General features: G+C 46.6%; 1 protein-coding gene, 1 long non-coding RNA gene and 1 pseudogene across 3 annotated transcripts in view; 2 read left to right on the forward strand and 1 right to left on the reverse strand.

Annotated features, from left to right (window-relative positions):
• The window catches only part of LOC129386937 (uncharacterized), a 428,157-nt gene that overhangs the window by 25,176 nt on the left and 387,730 nt on the right, over nt 1–15,251 (forward strand). The window lies entirely within an intron of this gene.
• Nucleotides 1–15,251, reverse strand: part of LOC126539488 (pyrokinin-1 receptor-like) — a 206,992-nt gene that overhangs the window by 14,635 nt on the left and 177,106 nt on the right. The gene's annotated exons all lie outside the window — the stretch shown is intronic.
• LOC126539658 (U2 spliceosomal RNA) lies at nt 7,684–7,905 on the forward strand (annotated as a pseudogene).

The following is a 15,251-nucleotide window of genomic DNA, read 5'->3' on the forward strand; positions in this document are numbered from 1 at the left end:
AATCAAACCAAACAAGCGCGAGCGAGAGCTGACGCGAGCAGACGATAGTACGAAACCAGCGGTCCGGCTGAGAGCAGTTACGAGTACGCATCGAGCGGTTGGGCGGGTCCGCTTGACACCAGTTTCCCGCGCGTACGTCACTGCAGGAGCCGCTCTCATTGGTCTACGCCGTTCGCGGCTCGCATCCTTCATACCCCGCTCTGCGTCCGCTCTTTCATCTTTCGCTGTGCTCGTTCACTCGGTTACACCGCCGCCGCCGCCGCCGCCGCAGAGGCTCGCCGTAGCAACGGGCGCCTAAGATCTGCGCTCTAAAACGACCTTCGCCACACTTGCTCGTTTGAGCAGTGTGGATTCTTGTCTGTGGTGTCCTGCACTATAAAAGGCTCCTTGCAGACGCGCCGTCTGGTCATTTTTCTCAAGAGTGTAACTTTACAAATAACTTCGCGCTCTGCAGTATTTACCAGAAATGTTCATAGCTGAATCGGCTGTGGCAGTTAAAAGACTGCTCCTACTATCTTGTTGCTCACTCGCGAACTATATATTTATTCTAAGCCTTCATGGAGGCGCTTAACCAAACGTTAAAAAACCATGCAAGGAACGCCTGCTCTTTCGCAGTTACGATTCAGTAAAGAACCAAACAATGCGGACTGATTTGCCGTATGTACCATGGCTGAGACCTTGGTTGTAGTTAAGCAACCCCCCCCCCCCCCCTTCTTTTTTTCTTTCATTAAAAACCTCGTTGTCCAATTTATAGTCTTCCCAACATCTTCCCAACAATGACAGTGAAGGCAGTGCGAAATCCTGCCAGTTTCTCGCCGGAACAAAGGGTCTCGTTCATCAAACCAAATGACCGTCGCCTTTCCAAGTCTTCATTTGTAGTCGTGATCACCATAACGAACAACCGTTTATGCGTCAGAAACCTTAGCTGGTAGTTAACCCAGTGCCGCCATTCCTAGCTCCCGCTCTATTTGCAATTTTTTTCCCCGCTAGCGTTAGGCGTCCTTCGAAACTGCGCAAAAGATGCGTGCTCAACAGCTGGACTGTGCATCTGTGAACCCAATGTAATTTTTTTTTTGTCAGAAAACGAATACACTCGCTTTCTTCTCGTTCTGTTTTATCTCTGTTTCTTAATCGTCTTCGCTTCTTCACCACAGTGAATCGTTTCTGCAGCTGTTCTTCTCGGTTACATGGTTCTCTGCGTCGCGCGACCGAAAGAACAGCGCCACAAGCTCCAGAATATTTCCATCTTGGTCGCTTGGATCGCTTGTACGCTCATTAGACCCCCATTGTGCGCTTCCACACGACCGCCTTTCGTCGTCATAGCAGCGGCGGCGTTATCCTTTCATACAGTGGCTGCAGACTCACCAACGAAAGAAGGAAAAAGAACGAACTAAAATAAAATTTGAGCATATTTTCCCAATGTGGCGTTTGTATGCGTGGGTATGCGTTTGTACGTTTGCAGTCGCTGCCTCTAGTTAGGTCGTTCCACCTTGGTGCGTGCGCTTATAATTTGGTCGCTTACTCGAGCAGCTGCGTTGCTTTTGTACTGTAATGTGAACCCCGTCGGTGACCTGGCGGCTGCATTTTCGGGAGCGGTGAGGACTTTCAGCGCGGTTCCTCTTAAACGAACCAAGGTCGACGACACGTAGTTATCTGATCCAGACACTAAGGACAAGAGATCTTCGCGCCAACGCCGCTCTTCCGCATCAGCGCTTCTTTATTCGCTTTGCTACGCCTGGTTAGTAAGAAGCAGACGGCACTTTCGAGACACTTTATCTTCTGCGTGCTTCTGCGCGTGGTTAGGTTGAAGGGTTAGATGCTATGACTAGACCGGAGCGGCAACGTTGCTAGTCTTGCAAATGGCGTCGTTAGCGTGTCACGCCTGACCGCGTCGTGAATGAAAAGGGTCGTTTATGGCGGCCACGCCCGATAAGCACTGCGTTTACTCGCACAGCAACGGTGACGTCGCGGCACTACGATGCGTTAAGTCCACGGCGTGTTAGTTTCACGCTGTAAAAAAAAAGTCACACTGAGGCTACGTTGTCAGCACGTTTTGTATAAAAGAGCGCTAGATAGCTCACAAAATAATGATAATAAAGAACAATTACCTGCATAAATGCTTAGAAATGCTGGAGACCATCACTGAAAAATGCTTATTTCAAAGAGAAGAATAAAAAAAAGCTTTAAGAAAGCAAAGGTAAAGACCAGTAGACGGTCTGCGTTTATCAGAGTGGGTTTTTAATGACTTTTGCTGTTGCTGTTCCTCATTCTTTTGAAACTCTAGAATGAATGAGGATTAGGACTGCACCTTTAAACCGGGCAGTAATGCACCTCATTTTCAACACCCAACTACAGGGCACTAGCCAGCACGCACTCATATGCCAGGGTTCCTTGACCTCACTCTTATGCTGCGGCCCTTTTTAAACAACTGTGTCTTTGTAATACTTCCAGGCACTTTTAAGTTAACCAGTAAACCTTGCCAAGTAGAGCAAGCATTTAACAGAAACTAGTAAGCCTCTTTGATAGAGAAAACTGGAGAGAGAGAGAGAGAGAGAGAGAGAGAGAGAGAGAGAGAGAGAGACTCGGTAATGAAAACCGGAATGGCTGGCCTGGCGGCACTCCCATCGGCTGCTTCAGGTGAAAGTGACCGTAAGTGAAATGATACACCCAAGCACGCGAGACTTACGACAGATACATAACACACTACATATAACATGCAGAATACAAAATTAAACATTCAGATTACATAAATAAGTACTGGCTCTCCCGTAATCGCGAGTAGATGTAAGCATGAAATGGACACTGTCAAGTCAGATTGGTTGGAGATGATACTAGCCACAGTCTTAAAGTGGGTGTAGTGCATGTTCGCAACAGCACACCACACCACACCGCACCACGCCATACTGTGCCCTGGTCTATATGGACGCGATAGTTTCCTGTCACAGACAGAACCTTATTGCAAGTCTCGACTCAGTCAAACAGCCATCCGCGGTGTGCCGGACGGTACCGGCTTGGACGCTGCCGGACGCTACCGGCGCTGCCGGCGCATTGGATGCGCCGCTGACCTCACGGACCGCTGGCGTTGAAAAGAGCACAGGTAACTCTCTCTCAGCGCCGAAAGATGACAAGTATATAGTGCCCTGTACCTGCCTCTGAACGTCGCCATTCGAAATGACAAAACTTCAGCGAACTAGAACTTGAGTGACATTGTGAACAAATGTTTGGAAGAACTAGGAAGCAGTATTTTTTGTAACTTGTTTGGGAAATAACTAGCTAATGTAATGCGGTCTTGCCTGCTTGATCTCGTTTTGTTCTTGCAACTTGCCCGGATGTTCTCGTTTGAGTGTTCGTATAGCGGTTCTGGCTTTTGGCTCAAGGTCACTTGAAGGTCGCCAGCAACAGGAGCTGAAAGCATTGCATGCTTATAAGGGAACTGAAGATGCAATGATTACAACTGTAAACGAAGGTGAAAGGGGAACATGATGTGCAAACCTTTTGGTATGGCTAGTGTATAAGATTGAATGACAGTAATAGTATATGAAATTCCGTGGTGCATTTACGAGCTCTTTGCCAAGTATGGCATGTTCGGGCAATATATTCCTCTACCCAACTCTTCGTAAAAATGAACAATACTAAAGTGTGCCATTTCTGCCGAAATAAGCTGTCAACATGTAGCTTTGCTTATGTCGTGTCCTACGGGTAGTTATGAGGTTTACTAGGGCGAAGGCGAAATTCCTACCCGATTGTTGATTAAAAAGTGTAAGAAGGATGATCAAGCTACTGCGCACCTCGTCTGAAAGTGTTTAATAGTGGTTGGCTGACATCCGAACGTAAAGGGAATCAGTTCTCTTCTATTTTTTTAACGCAAGCCGAAACCAGATGACCTGCTGAAATCTGTATATCTTTTATTGCTTTATAACAATTATATGGACATTCCCGAAGAATTTCTGCCGTCGCCGTCGTTGTGATGTTCCGTATAAAGTTCAAGTGCGATAAGATCGTATCGCGCCCCCTTGCACTAAAGCCTCTTATACTTCGTTTAAGGGGCTTTACCTTGCACCGTATGTTGTAGGTTCGAGGCAAAGCTTGAAAGGGTGAGCCGGGAAGAATGGTGGCTTGATGTGCGCCGTCTCTCCGCTCGCCCAAAGTTGTGCGCGAAAGGCGGTGAGAGGCGGGTGGCAGAGAGAGAGAGAAAGAGAGAGAGAGAGAGAGAGAGAGAGAGAGAGAGAGAGAGAGAGAGAGAGAGAGAGAGAGACGGGAGCAGGTGTCTAATTCTAGCGCAACCGTTGCTGCGCGCGGCACGGCTGAGCGCGCCATATCTAGGACGTAATTTGCGATGGGTACAAAGCATATATGCCAGCCAAGATGGCTTATGGCTTCGTGTCTGCTGTGTTCTCGAGCACCTAGTGTTCAATCATCATCATCATCCTGGTTACGCCCACTGCAGGGCAAAGACCTCTCCCATACTTCTCCAACTACCCCATTCATGTACTAATTGTGGCCATGTTGTCCCTGCAAACTTCTTAATCTCATCCGTCCACCTAACTTTCTGGCGCCCCTTGCTACGCTTCCCTTCTCTTGGAATCCAGTCCGTAACGTTGAAGGTTGCCTGACCTCAAGTTTTGCGGGTGCGCTGAAGCTAGAGGCAGCGCGAAGCGTTCACTCAACGCTCACCACTGCAACGTTCTCACTGCGAGCGTCCGCTGTCAGCTACCTGCTCACGTTTGCCTGAGCGCGCGTGACTCTATGCTTTTGAATTTAGTAAGTGAATGCGCAGTGCAATTTATATGGCCGATAAATCTACTAACTTTACTCCGTATATCTGTCTAACAATTTGCTATCGCAAATGATGCTTCGCTTATCGGACGAAACTGTCATTTTTTGAAACAAGGTACACTAACGTCCTTGCTGAGGATTTCTCGGGGCTGCGGCCATTGGACAACGCACACCAAAAGTCCCTGAAATACATTCACAAAAGAAAAAGAAAAAGGGACCAGGCGACGTGACAGAAAATCAAGGAGTCAAGACTATATAGCACCAAGTGATCGGTACGAGGTCGAAGCGTTTATAAACACATTATAAATGAGGTCGCAAGCAAACGTCTGGAGATCACCTTGAAGCAAGCAGTAAAGTTAGCAGACGCTGAATACAAAGTTCTTCAAAAACACTCGTCCGCTTCTCTGTGACCGTGCAACTCTGTCTGAAAGGCAAGTTGCGCAACGTCCAACTCGGGTGCGACATTCGCACATGATGCAAGACGACGAGGCGTTATTGGCATCTGCATATTTCGCTTCGTCAAAGTGTCGGCGGTCGCTTTAGCGAACTTCTTTGGCGGTGTGCGTCAGTTCAACTTCATTTTCTTTTGCTCTGCTGGCTCCACCTTTTTATCGACGAGTACGAACCATACACTGCCGGGTGCGCGCCGCGTTAGGTGCAACACCGCACACGACTGTGCCCCTCGTCCATCGCGGTATTCTCGCGCAAATGGAATTAGATTGAAACGCACGCCAAAGAGGTAGACAGAGCGAGAGAGAGAGAGAAAGAGAGAGAGAGAGGGGGAAGGAAAAAAATATCGGTGGCCACACGACCGTGCTCCTGTTTTCGCTGCGGCGACGACTTCCCCGCAAGAACCCAGACTCTCAAGATTATTAAATCTCTCTCGAAAACTCGAGAGAAAAGTGTTGTTCTTTCTTCTGTAAGTGACGAGAGCTAATTGCGACATCTGCATTTCGCGCTCTATCTCCTTCTGCGCACTTTGAGATTCGACAGACGTGAAAAACAAAGCACTACCACAGCAGCAGCAGCAGCAGACGAGGCGTCTTCTGGACCAGAAAAAAGAAGAAATGAAATGAAAAAGGAAAAAGCGAAACACTAGGCTGGCTTTATGTACCCTGTCCACGCCCGCTCAAGCGACTCGGTGCTTTCTCTTTTGTATTTCATCGTTCAGAGTTCACCAACCTTTGAAGGCAGCAGTGTGAATGCCGTGAATAAACAATGGGAGGCGGTGGACCATGGAGGTCTGTGGCCAGACTGTGAGGCAGAAATATGGCTCACAGGAGCAGACGCCGGCGCCTGTTGCAGATACATCGGGAGATTGCTGCGCGAATGCACTGCATGTTTTCACGTGCTGTTCCTAGTGCTGCTGCTTTTTCGTTACTATAATCTTCGGCGAAGAGAACAAAACCATTCGTCACTGTACCCCTATGGAGTCCCAAGACAGTTTGACACTGAATCGTGCTTGGTGGAAATCTTTTTGACATTGAATGACTCGGTCAAAAGCTTCAAAATTATTGCTACGCAACAAGAACACTAACAGGCATGCTGGACGTGTACTTACGAAAGGAAGGCGTTTCGCAAACATATTGAAGGGGGTATTCTTAGTGATAACTCTTCTTCACTGGACGTGATGTTTCAATTGACTCACGTTTGATTGCACCCTTTCTTTTTTTATGAAGATTGCGCAGCTTTGAAATGCCCATTGTTCATCGAATTTGATGCCTCAAAGACTGAAACTGACAAGTTCAATGTTCTTCCTTTGTTTGTTTGATGTGCTGCTTCAAAAAGACCTGTCAGAATCTGCACAGGAGTACGAAATGAGTGGCGCAACATATGGTACGAATGTATTTTAATACTCCATCTTTTTATTTCTTATGTACAGCTGTTGGTAAGCACTGAGATTACGTACTCGTGTCTGTGCATGTCCACAGCTACGACTCTTATTCAGACATATGCAACATGACGGCGTCCTATCTCAGCCTGTAACTTAGGTGCGGAATGCGAAGTTGGTGATATGGGTATGCATACGGCGCATATTCCAATAATAGAAAGGTTAGACTTGCTGCGATTGAATTGTATTTTTCTTTAGTGGAAGCGTTTAGCGTAAGCGTTTGTTTATGCCGCATTATAGGCATGTAAATCTTGCGGTTTACAGTAGACCACAAACTTGCATCGGGATTTTGGGAACACTCGTTTTCAAAGGTATATTTGATCCTCGAGACCAGAAATAGAGGTATATCGAAGTGTAACGTGTCGATTTCATCATCATCGTCATCAGCCTGGTTACACCCACTGCAGGGCAAAGGCCTCTCCCATACTTCTCCAACTACCCCGGTCATGTACTAATTGTGGCCATGTCGTCCATGTGACCATGTGTGGACGTGTCGATTTAATACACTTCAAAACACGCAACAAGCCGTGGCGTAGTTGTAGAGCGCTCGCCTCGGCTGCGGGAGGTTGCGGGCTTGATTCCCACCGCCGCCGGGCACCCGCTGGTTCTCAAATGGGCACAAGCGCGCCCCGGCCTGGCGTTCGGCCTTCTTTAGAGGTGATACGCTTCGGAAAGGAGCCGGTGCCCTAAATTCTCGTCGAGACCTTCGCGCACACACACGCACACACTCGCATGCACGCACACAAAATGCCATGAGCCATTCCACTCTGTGAAGGAGGATGGCCAACGAAGCTGTTTAGCATACAACACAGAGGTGACGCAGAATTTTGAACATAGGTACGGACTCACTTACCGTAATTTTTGTATATAGATTCGCATGGACGATGAGACCGCCGCCCCAAGGAGCCGGGGAAAAACTAGGCACTAGACGGGAGCACCACCACAGGAGAGCGAAAGGAAAGGAGATACGCAAGCGCTTGGAACGCCAACAAAGAGAGGGTGGTGCGAACGTAGACATGGCCGACGCGGGTCAAAGTGTAGTATCTGTTCTTATCACCTTAATATCTGATACTGGCTGTATTCGGACCCACGATATTAAACTTTTTTGTGCAGAGTTTATATATTACAATATATATATATATATTAAACTTAATTTGTGCGTGGAGTGCTTCAACCCTGGTTCATTCCTCCGCGAGTCGGCCCGGTATTGCACTATCTTCAGGATCGGCCCACGGTTTTTTGTCTACGGACATCAATCCGCTAGAAAGTAGCTATATACAGCTTCGCTGCAAAAAGTGATCTTTGGGCCGCACCCATGGCGCCTATTTCCCATGTTGCACCGCAAATGCACCATTTGTGGTGGGGACGCCTTCGGGTAGGAGACAAACGGCCCTTTTCGGCTCACGTTTTAGAGAAATGCAAATTTTTATGGGCTCTTATAAATAATTCTTTGGTCTCAATTTCCTTAAACATCGCGATATTGTTTACACAATTTCTGAACGCACAAAGGAATATTCTTAGGCTATCGATTACTTGAGAAAGAGAAGTTTTCATCCATTTTAATGAATTTTATCAGCTTCGAGGATTCCAGTAGAACTGATTCGCTCACAGTGTCCCGACTTACTCATGTAAACACAGCAGTTTTTATTGAAATTGCTTCCGCGATTGCCTGATGAAACCGTTCCCGCTTCTGCACTGTATTTGACAGAAGACATTAAGGAGGTGCTCGGATGTTTTCTCTAGAGGCTGCTTCCTCATTCGATTCCAAATCGAACCGATGCTTTAATGAGAGCTAGCGTGAATGGCCTCAGGCGTGCAGCGTGAAGTCCACGACTTCCGAGACTTGAGGCTTAGCATCGTCGTCTCATTGTCGTCGTCGTCGTCGTCGTCGCCTAGAGTGTGGGGTAATCAGGCGTTCATTTGGCGCGATCGGCGCGACAGAATCGACGGCGTCAAAGAAGGAAGCGACGACGGTCGACACGCGGCTGTCCAGATTTGCGCAAGCGTCGCCTCTCGATTGGCCTCGACTGCAGCGGATGCTTTTTGTTTGTTTGGAGAGGCCTCGCGTCCCCAGGGTGCGATGCCTATCGCCCGCGGAGTAATGGCCTCACGTTTGAGCGCGCGACAAAGCAAATAGTACGAAACAAGGTGGAAGCTGAAACAGGAACCGGGTGGAAGAAATGGAGAACAATCACGCGAAGAAAAAGAAGAAAGCCATTTTCTCCCGCTACGCGCTGACATGGGGGACCTGCATGTTCGCTACGCCATTTGCTGGGCCGTCGTGTTGTATCGGCGCGCGTGCGTGGCGACCGCGGCTTGTTGCTGTGAAAGCGAGAACGCGAAGTGACGCAGGAAAAGAAACAGAATGGAGATGCAGCGTAGTTTACCGCTATCGACCAGGCGTTTGGTTCGCACATCGTTCTAGAACGTACGGCTCGTGAGGTTATTGGACTCTCATGACCCACCACGCCACCTACAGGCTAATAAAAGAAATAAGAAGAAAGTGAGACAACAACTAGGAATTGCTGCCGCCGTATTCCTCTAAAGTCGCGCGCCGAGACAGGTCCAAAGTTCCGATAGTTCTTTTTTCTTCTTTTTTTGCACTTGCTTTATCTGAACGTGGAAGACTGGGACATACCGCGTATTGATCCTGAACTTGCATTTACACTGAAGCCTGTATAGACGAGAAGGCTAAACTAGTGGTTGAAATACTGTGTTCCGTTGACGAACTCATGGCGTTGTTATCGTTTTACTATTTGCCGTTCAAGGTAACGCACTTCGTTAGGTTGGTCTGCTGTTGCAGCCATTGTGCTATACTTCAGAGGACACACAGCTGAGATAAGCAATTAAGTTCCAGAAAAAAAAAAAAAAAACAGGTTTGTCTGCAACTGATGCATGTTATTAAAATAGGTCGCGATAATTTCCCAAAATTGAAGTGGTCGTTTTGGCCCGATGGGGAGAGATTCATAGATTCGGAAATGACTGAATGGAATGTCCGACGATATGGCATTTATATCTTTAAACAACGGGAAACACTCTTAATATGGCACAAGAAACTTCTGTGGCGGTGAAGGGGTCACGGGTTCCATCGTCCTCCAGACATTGCGGACTGCTTTACAGTGTGCGTGTGTACGTGCGCGTTTCTCACTTCCTCTCTTTCACTTATCGTCATCACGCCTGGAGCAGCATACCGCCCATCGCACGGCTAACCTTTCCAGAAACCCATTAAACTATTTCCCTCTCTCTACATTTTTGCCTCATTGTCTTCGACTTTATGAAGAGAAAATGGCACCGACCCGCTCCAGAGAAACGATTGAAACCCGAGTCATCACCATAATTTTCTTGCAAGATTTCCTTTCTTCTCTCCTAGCTACTTGTTGACTAACCAGTTATGTTATACGAACTCGTTGCAGTTTAATAAAACACGAGCACCGGAGCAATGGCTGCTCACCAGAGCACGAGATGAGAACGCTCTGAGATGGGAACGCTCGCAGCGCACTAAGCGAGGTGTCCTGATAGTATCTCATTTAACCCTCGCATGGCTACAAGAAGAAAACTTCAGCGGGCAAATCTAAATTGGCGGCTTAATGCGTGAACGCACGCTCGAGTCATCTATTTTGCAGGTAACGAGACTCTGATGAGCATTTAATGAAGATCCACTCGGTTACGGTGCCCCCACCTTGTTAAGCCAGGAGAGCGAACCAGGAAGCACACGTTTCTTAAAAAAAACAAAAAAAAAAAACAGGAGTTTTATGAAACAAAATGTAGCGCAATATTTTGCTCCATGTCCTGACCTTTTGGCGGTCGGCTACTTTCTTGCTTCTACTACCAGTATATTTCTTATTGCTTTGATTGGCTCGAGGGCAAACAAATGTGTAGAAGTTGAGAGTAGCAGTTATGTCAGGCTTTGCTAGGCTGTCAGTTGGTTTGCTATGCTCAGTTGGTTCGGTGAAAATTTTCGGCCCTTAATTTTTTAACGGAATGCGAGGACACAAGCTGGCTTTTGGGCACGCACAGCTACATTGTAAAGAAGCTAGCTTGCCGGTGGCTACGTAATAAGCATTACCGTAGGCCAGATTGGGATAGATATGAAAAACTGCGCAAGCCCTATTGAGTATACGAGGAAGTAAAAGTGCCTTCACCTCTAGGAAAGGATGGTGGAGGGACGAAAGGATTCATTTCACTGACGTCACGTTTTTTCTTGTTTCGTTTTTTTTTTCAGTCTCAGAAATCTCAACATATAGTGAACATCGATGAGCTTCCAGCTCTCACAGGTTTGACTGCTATCTTGACGGCGTGCTACATCGTGGCTTCTGGAGCGATGGAGGCTACGCTCACCTTAACATTATGGTTAACCATGACTGTTAACTCTGGCGCACGTCGAGATTTGTTTTTAACCATTGCAGACTGCAATACTCGAGAACGACAGACAGCGCAGTTCGTTGACTGTTGTAAAGTTACGCGTGATCTTTCAGGATTGCTATATATTATGATTTCAGCTTGTTTTTTCCTTCTCACTTTGATTTTCAGACAAATTATCTTGGTTTATAAAACCGTATTAGTGACATCACTGTGCACGTTGGCACTGAGTTCAAAGAGCCAATAATTTACAGTGGCTACGCCCAGTGTTACTCGGGACAGAAATAGTGGTTTTATATACGCGAAGAGAACCGGTTTCCATGGCGACCAGCGGCGCGCGAAAGGCCAAGGTGGTCCACATCTCTGGGAGAGCGGGCGAGCCATGGTAAACGACTATAGGTGCTCTGCGCACTCTACCTCCGCGCGAGAATGGGGCACTAGGTGAATCTTGCGAGGCAATGACTGCCGGCGTGTCGATGTGTGCGGGAGGCCGGTAAACAGTGCTCTTCAAAGACAAACGACCCGGGGATGCGGGGTTCGTGTCCCCAACGGGTGTGAACCGGAAAGGTAGTGGATGGGGTCTCCGGAGGGAAGGATATTATACGGCACACTTCGAGTAGGCAGGCATGCTGAAGGTAGTCCCTATTTTGTATTGTCGAAGTTGAATCTGTTTTGTGCTGTAGCAATGCCAATATAAGTCTACTTGAATTTCGGTACCGACACAGATGCGATTCTTAAACGAGTGCAAGTTAGGATTCACTAGCGGTGGATGCGACTTTAATGTATAGAGGAAGCTCTTCACTGTCGCCTTTGAGTTGTTGAGGCACTTTATTTCTGGGCTGAAGTTTCTGCGGTATTGCAAATAAAGCTGCTAGAAATGGCTAAGAGAATATATTGTAGTGCCAAGTTTTACGTCATGCTGCCGAATAATGGCGCTTGACACTCTTCTTTTTTTCTTTTTTCTTCTTATTGAATCATTCAGTTTGCGTTTTTCGTTTCGGTCTAGGCCCGAAATGTTTATTTTTCTAATGTGGATGCAAGCATTCAGAAGCTCTGAGCTGCTCTTTCCTTCTCACTTACTCGAAGGTGCCTTGAAGGATGACGAAATGAATCTAACTTGAAGCAAGTACGTGTAATTCTCACAAATACGCTTTTGCGTAGCTAGGACAAAATAACTGCATTGCTGGTCAAATTATCTGCAGCTGTAGGCAACAACCCAGGCACTGTGTAACGTCTCATGGCCAAAGCACGAAGTGCAAATGAAAGACGTCGGACAGCTCATGACAGTACCGAAATGTTTTTCGGAAAGCACCACCTATTTGAAAACAATGGGAAGGTAGTAAGGAAAAAAAAAAAAAAACAAAGGCGCCTAGCCGTAATACTGGCCTGAGTGCTTAGATATCTACAAAACTGAGATAATGTTACCTTCTCGTTCCTGTCAGAGGGCGGCTTTAGGCCGCTAGTCATTGTGGCGTGCCATTCTAGAATATATACACTGGAATAAAGATCAACTGCGGCGTGACGAATGCGTTTGCCATCACGTAAATGGCTCTCAGCCAAGAGGAGGAAGTGACGCGAATCCCGCTAGATTACCGGAAATGAAAGCGATACATGTCACGCTCAGTGAGCTCAACAGCACGCAGGTGAACATTTGGAGAGTGCTCGATCGGAAGTGCCATTTTCACCCGCCGCGGTTGCTTAGTGGCTATGGTGTTGGGCTGCTGAGCACGAGGTCGCGGGATCGAATCCCGGCCACGGCGGCCGCATTTCGATGGGGGTGAAATCCGAAAACACCCGTGTACTTAGATTTAGGTGCACGTTAAAGAACCCCAGGTGGTCGAAATTTCCGGAGTCCTCCACTACGGCGTGCCTCATAATCAGAAAGTGGTTTTGGCACGTAAAACCCCATATATTAAGTGCCATTTTGCACACAAGTTGCCTGGACGTCGTCGCCACGGAATTCAATAAACTTTCTTACTAGTAGTGCCTGGTAGTGCATATTCTTGTTTTTTTTTTTGTCCTTGCTAGATGGGATGATTTAGTCTCGTCTCAAAGAAAAAGCACGCACGAACGGCATGGGCGCTTGCGGCCGAGTTTGAAGAAAGCCAAATTGGTGAGGCGTTTGAGCCCCTTTCCGCGTCTTGGTTATATGGGGCTTCACAGAAAAACGAAGAACAGCATGAACGGGGCGAAAGCCGCGAATGCCTGCATGACATCTAATTATGTAACTAGGTCTTCTAATAACTGGATTACGTTGCGCTGCTGAGGTTGACGTCGCTGGTTGCATCCTCGCCACGGCGGCCGCATTCTGATGGGGCACGACCTACGAACGCTCGTGTATGCATAATTGGGCGCACGTTAGGCAACCCCAGGTTGTCAAAATTAATCCGGATTTCTTCATTACGGCGTACCTCGTAAGCAGATCCACGTATTGGCGCGTAAAATTTCTATACATACATACATATATATATATATATATATATATATATATATATATATATATATATATATATATATATATATATATATATATATATATATATATATATATATATATATAATATAATGAAGATTAAGGAGTACGACGTACGTTGAATAAGCACAGTATATTGCACTGACGTTCTGGCTGGTGGACCAGCCGAACCGTCAGTGCAATATTCTGTGCTTATTAAACGTACGTCGAGCTTTTTTTCTTCTGTTTACTACCGGGGCCAGCGTGATTTTCTCAAGCCATAACTCTCTCTCTCTCTCCCTCTCTCTCTCTCTCTCTCTATATATATATATATATATATATATATATATATATATATATATATATATATATATGTATAATCGTATCATGAGACGCCAAGAAACGAAGACACCAAGGCCAACATAGGGGAAATTACCTGTACTTACCACCGCTAACTGTAAGGCAAATCTGCGTCAGCTATGTGCATTATCTACTTTTCAGTGGCATTTACAGCACTGGACATTCGTTCTGCCTGGGTTGCGTGGTTCTCCGTATACGCTGGGCACGTTACACTCACAGCCGACGCCATCGTTGCGAATGCTGCGAGAGAACTCGCTGGATTACGGCGTACTTGCCATAATTTTCGCCTCGAGTTGTAGCCTTGGTTGTGGTTATTGCGTTAATGACATCACGTCTCTCGTACCATGTGCGGCGCCTAACTGCGTGCGCGGTTTATTACGTGTAACGGGCACCACTGAGTCAAGTGCAGTGGTGTAGATGCCGCGCGTATGGAGGCTTGGCCTTGATTAGAGGCGACGGCAGCATGCATTTTATTTTACTGACTTTGATATAGGCTAAAATAAAAAAAAAAGTAAAACGGCAGTGCTTTGATATTCTCAGACATTTCTCGCTTGCTAATTAAGTTACGTGCGTCGAACAGCTCACGTCGTTGCTGGGTGCGGTAATGTCGGTATGAGCACGCCGGTAGACGACACATTTCAGCAGAATCGCCGTGGGGAAACACGCCTGCTGAGGATTGCAGCAATGGCGGCGATCCACAGAAACCCGTGTGAAAGGTTCGTTTGTTAGAGTTTTCGTGTACGCACAAAATGAAATTAAAAGAAAAATAATCGGCCTCCTTCACACGCTTCATTTTTTTTTTCACTTTAACTCTAGTCGGAATTTCTAGCCTGAGTATGAGCTTGAGCTTCTTGTGGGGCATACAACTCGTATAGAAAGCATTGAGAATTTGTTCGGAGCTCCAATAATAACGAGGATTCTTCTACTTTGCAGTGACATCAGACACGAGGAGGAATTTAATTTCGTAGCTTTCGAGCCCGCGTTTTTTTCAGCACGTGTACTGGAGGACAAAAAAAGAAAAAGAAAACAGACGAAGATTTTTGAAGCAGTCCAGTGGCACTGAAAACTTTGCGTGCGCACTGGCAGTGCCAAAAATTGAGCGGTATAGAAGAACACGTGCCATAAATCTCACCGTTCGAACGCTATTGCAAAGGTCGTGGGTGCCCGTAACATAAGTATTCTCTTTGATGACAAAGACTTCAGCGTTGCCTTTGAAGGCGAAATCTATTTCAAAGAATAGTTCGCCGTAATCATGAAATATTTATAACCCGTGTCTCGCCTCTCTTGAATGTGCTAGCGCTTCAGGCTTTACGACATCAATTTAAAAAATATATACTCGTATACCTTTCCGTACATTATTTTTCTTTTACAGAACAGAATATGTTCGCGCATTCACTGATACGATGAGCTTCT

Source organism: Dermacentor andersoni, chromosome 11, assembly GCF_023375885.2.
Source record: "Dermacentor andersoni chromosome 11, qqDerAnde1_hic_scaffold, whole genome shotgun sequence".
Taxonomy (NCBI): Eukaryota; Metazoa; Arthropoda; class Arachnida; order Ixodida; family Ixodidae; genus Dermacentor; species Dermacentor andersoni.